The sequence below is a fragment of the Sciurus carolinensis genome, chromosome 11 (genome assembly GCF_902686445.1).
Source record: "Sciurus carolinensis chromosome 11, mSciCar1.2, whole genome shotgun sequence".
Lineage (NCBI taxonomy): Eukaryota > Metazoa > Chordata > Mammalia > Rodentia > Sciuridae > Sciurus > Sciurus carolinensis.
Window position 1 is genome coordinate 21,695,185 of NC_062223.1, and position 5,213 is coordinate 21,700,397.

A 5,213-nucleotide genomic window follows, 5' to 3' on the forward strand; every position below is an offset into this window, starting at 1 on the left:
GCCTGCTTAGAACTATTGTAAACATATGCAAGAGGTAAATGATGTTGAAAATGCAAATAACATAAGTTTCTCTTATGTTAAAACAATGATTTTACAATTAAAATTCATTTCTATGTGTTAATATTTGCATTTATTTTACAAGCCCTTCTCATTTGTTAGAAAACACAATTAAAACTTTCATTGTCAAGATCACTCACAAACACAAGGAAGATTCTCTAATAAAACAACTTCTATTTGGGAATAAAGAATAATATTACAATCCAGGACACAGGAAGACTATCCAGTCGTCTGGCATATCCAGAGAACAAAGGAAAGGTTAAGAGTTTTATTTGGTCAGAGACATCGACTCAAATACTAAGGGAGCTGGCATGTTCTTCTTGTGAAGTGGCAGCAGTTGCTCTGTAAATATAGTTTTATGGTCAAAAGTGGTATTACACCCAAGAAAATAACGTCTTCAAAAATATGGCAAACTGATTCACTAGCTGGCTCTGCAGAATTATGGGAACAATCATTTCTATACTGAGCATTTTTTCTCCAGGGTCTCTCAGCTCTATTGCATGTGGGGATACCAAGAATGTTTTTATTATGTACTTAATTTGTCCACATCCCATCCGTTTCAACAATTATACCTGGCCTGGTCTAAGGAGGTATCTGAATGCAGTTCAGCAGGCAGGAGAGTTTCCCTGGGCCACCTGCAGGGGCTGCTGCTGAGTTCGGCCTATAGCCAAGTTCAATGGTGGAGTACTAAAAAACAGAAACTGCACAGAATGATCTAATGAAGGGAGATTGATTCAGTAACAAAACATCTCTTATCAAAGAAATTGTGGTATATACACACAATGGAATATTAGTCAGCCATAAAGAAGAATAAAATTATGGCATTTACAGGTAAATGAATGGAACTGGAGAATATCATACTAAGTGAAAAAAACCAGTCCCAAAAAAACCAAAGGTCAAATGATTTTTCTGATAAGTGGATGATGATACATAACCGGGCAGAGGGAGGCAAGAATGGAGAAAGGATGGACTGTATAGAGGAAAATAAGGGGTGGGGAGGGGTGGGGGGAAGGATAGATAATGAAATGAGACAAACATCATCACCCTATGTACATGTATGATTACACAAATGGTGTGGCTCTACTTCGTACACAACTAGAGAAACGAAAGTGGTACCCCAAATGGGAACAGTGAATCAAAATTTTTAAAAAAAGGAGGAAAATAAAAAGAAAAGCCCAGAATCTGTTGACTTTACTACTGAATTCAATCGGGCGTTTGAAGAACTAATAATTCTACTTGATCTATACCAAAATTTTGAAAAGGATATACCAAAATTTTATAAAGGATAGGGAGGAAATTCTTTCAGACTCATTCCCACAAGATACTGATGGCAAATCAAAGATACAAAAAAAAAAATACAAATACACAAACAAAAAATATACCAAAGAAATTAAGACAAAAAGAAAGAAAATACAGGTAAATATCCCTGCTAAATATAGATGCAAAAATACTCAGCAACGTAATATCAAGCTGTTATGTTTTAGATACTAAGTATCTCCCAATAGCTCAATGGGAGAAGGTTTAGAGGTGAGGTGGTTGGTTTATGAGAGCATTACCCTAATCAATGAGTTAATCTCCTGATAGGGACTGACTTAGTGGTGACTGCAGGCAGGTGGGGTGCCACTGGAGCAGGTGGTTAATTGGGGACATGCCTCTGGGGCATATATTTTGTGAGCTGAGCTTGGTGTGTCTCTGCTTCCTGGTCATATCCTGAGCCACTTTCCCTCTACACAAGTTTGTCATGATGTGCTGTTTTACCTTGAGTCCCAAGAGATGGAGTTGACTGTCTATGAACTGGAGCCTCTGAAACTGTGAACCCCTGAGGCTGAGGCAGGAGATTGTGAGTTCAAAGCCAGCGTCAGCAAAAGTGAGGTGCTAAGCAACTCCCAGGATTATGAATTCAAAGTCAGCCTCAGGAAAAACCAGGCACTAAGCAACTCAGTGAGACCCTGTCTCTAAATAAAAAACAAATCATAGGGATTGGGATGTGGCTCAGTGTTTGTGTGCCCCTGAATTTAATCCCCAGTACCCCGCCCCCCAAAATGAAATTTGTTTTATTTTTCAGGTGACCACCTCCCACTGAGGCTAAGTAAAATTTCTCTTTATCTCCTACACTTGAAAACTGAGAAAAACATAATATAGGAGTAATAATGGATCAAAATTTACAAAATAAATCACTGTTTTGGTGTGGGAATTATTATGAGGCTATATTAAGTTATGTGGGATATTGAATATCCATTGAGATAGATTTATTCTGACATTGATGTTCATAAACATTTAAATACAATGCAGCAGACATCTTTCCAGGTGAATTAGCATGAATAAATAAAAATGCTACTGGATTAAAAAAAAATCAATCTACCTCACCGCAATAAAGTCCATATATGACAACCAGCTAATATCCCATTGACTGGAAAAGGTTGAAAGCTTTTTCTGTGAGATCTGGAACAAAACTAAAACACCAATTAATTTTGCTTCTATTCAAAAAAAGTACTGGAAGTCCTAGTCACAGCCATTAGGCAAAGGAAAGAAATAAAAGGAATACAGTTTGGAACAGCAAAAGTTAGATTCTCCCTAATTGCAGATGACATAGTGTTATATACAAAAAGCCCTAAATCAACACTATAAAAACAAACACGCAAACAAAAAACCTATTAGGGCTTGTAAATGAGGCAAAGTTGCAAAGTTCCCAGACACAAAATCATCATGGATAAATCAGTAGTAGCATTTTCATATACTACCAGCCATATACTACAAGTTATTGGGGAAAAAAAATCAAGAAAAATATCATTTACACCAGTTGCAGGAAAAAAAAAATCAATACTTAACGAAATTTAAACAAAAAGTCAAAAAATCTCTAAACTGAAAGCCATGAAATACTGATGAAATAAACTGAAGGACACGACTAAGTGGGAAAATATTAAATTCTCTTTGATTGTAAAGAAGTAAACTATTAAAATTCCTGTTCTTCCCCAAACAACCTACAGTCGTAAATTTATAATAGTTTACCCATAATATGTTTGGGGCATAATTTCTGATGATTAGGAAAAAGAGGAGGAGGAAACTGGAAGGACAGACTGAGTCTCAAATATTAGCAAATAATTCAAATTGCTATTCATTTGAAAATACACTTTTCTCCACACAGATTTTTGTGGGTCTTTTTGACATCCTTATTTCTGATACTGTAGATTATTGGGTAAACATGGGAAAGACCACAGTATAAAACACTGCAACTACCTTGTCAGTTTCTGGGGAATAGTTAGTGGTGGGACGTAGGTACATAAATAGGAGTGTCCCATAGAATAAGGTGACCATTAGGAGATGGGAAGCACAGGTGGAGAAGGTTTTGCTTCTGCCTCCCGAGGACTTGATGCTCAGAACCGTCATGAGGATGCAGAAGTAAGAGACAAATATTACCATAAAAGTGCTGGCCTGGATGCTGCCACACAAGATAAAGAGCAGAAGCTCATTGATGTGGGTATCTGCACATGACAAAGCCAGGAGAGGTGGGATGTCACAGAAAAAATGGTTGACCACATTGGAGCCACCGAACGGCAGCCTAAATGTGAGGGACACATGCACCAGCGAAGTCATACCTCCACTGAAGTAAGCCAACAGGATGAGGCTGATGCAGAGTCTCTGAGACATCAGTGTAGGATAGAGCAACGGGTTGCAGATGGTTGCATAGCAGTCATAGGCCATGCTGCCAAGACCAGGCACTCCATATCCGCAAAACAAGCAAAGAAAAACATCTACAGGGCACAGCCATAGAAAGAGATGATCTTCCTGGAAACTAAGAAGTTCACCAGCATTTTTGGAGCAATTGCTATGGAATAGCTGATGTCTAAGAAAGAGAGGTTGCTAAGAAAGTAATACATGGGGGTTTGCAGGCTTGACTGGATATTAGCTAGGACTATTAAACCCACATTGCCCACCAGAGTTACGGCATACACTATGAAAAACACCAAGAATAGTGTGAGTCTGAGGGGGACAGAATCTGTGAATCCAACAAACAGGAACTCAGTTGGCCTGGTATAATTACTCTTCAACATCCTCTTTGTTTTCTTGTTTTTCTCACTGGAGATAGTTGGTATCAGATGCTGTGAATTGACTTGAGTTATGGAAGAGTCAAAATCTTTATTCTCCCTTCCAAGGAAGCAAATAGAAGGTTAATGAGAGCACATACATACCATTTTTGTGACATTGTTTTGTTGTTTTGGCTTACATCATTTGTTTAAAAAGGCAATTAATTATGATTTTTGATTCTTGAAAGTTATTTAGAAGGTGTTTTTTTCATGATGCATTAACTCTTTAAATACTTTAGCTAATATTAGGGGTTGAATGAGGCTCATGTGATAAGATCTGGTAGAACAATAAGAGTTAACAAAATCTTTGGGAGCAAACCTTATTTTTACAGAATTAAACCATATTCTTCCATGTAAAGGAGATTTGAGACAACCTTTAGAAAATACATTCACAATTTAACTACAATATTTACTGAATATCTGTGGTCTTGGGTGGAGTAATAATATATTAGTTAAGAACATAATAATAATTCAAGTCATGTCTGAGTTTAAAGTCTTAGTTTTAGGCATAAAGGTACATAGATGTAATCCCAGTGACTCAGGAGCCTGAGGTACTAGGGTTGCAAGTTCAAGGCCAGTCTCAGAAATTTAGCAAGACCTTGCATGAAATTAAAAAATAAAAATAAAAAGATTGGGGATATAGCATAGTAATAGAGCACCCCAGGTTCAATACCCAGGACTCAATAAGTAAATAGATAAATAAATCTTGACTTTGCTATTTAACTGTTTGTGTGATCTGAGTATAGATATTTAGCCACTCTGTTGTAGAGCAATAAAGTATTAGTATCATTCATGTAACTGCTCGTAAAATATAAGAGCATTCATTAAATCAAATCCACAAAAAAATAATAAATTGATCCATTTTTATTTGACTCAATAGCTTGAAATATTCATATAGTTCCTAAGAAGATTCATCTTGTCTTTGGTTTCCTTGATATAAGAACTCTGATCTCATGTAAGAATATTTCTGAATTGTTATATACGTGTGCATGTGCAGCTGTATGGTCGTGTGTTTATCTGAATGCATTGTTTACAAGATCTTAAACTTTTACTTATGCCCTGTACTTATTG

The 5,213-nt window shown here is 36.7% G+C and overlaps 1 pseudogene; it reads right to left on the reverse strand.

Moving 5' to 3' along the window:
- Positions 1–3,172: 3,172 nt before the first annotated feature.
- On the reverse strand, positions 3,173–4,109 carry LOC124959166 (olfactory receptor 5AS1-like; annotated as a pseudogene).
- Between the last annotated feature and the right edge of the window lie 1,104 nt (positions 4,110–5,213).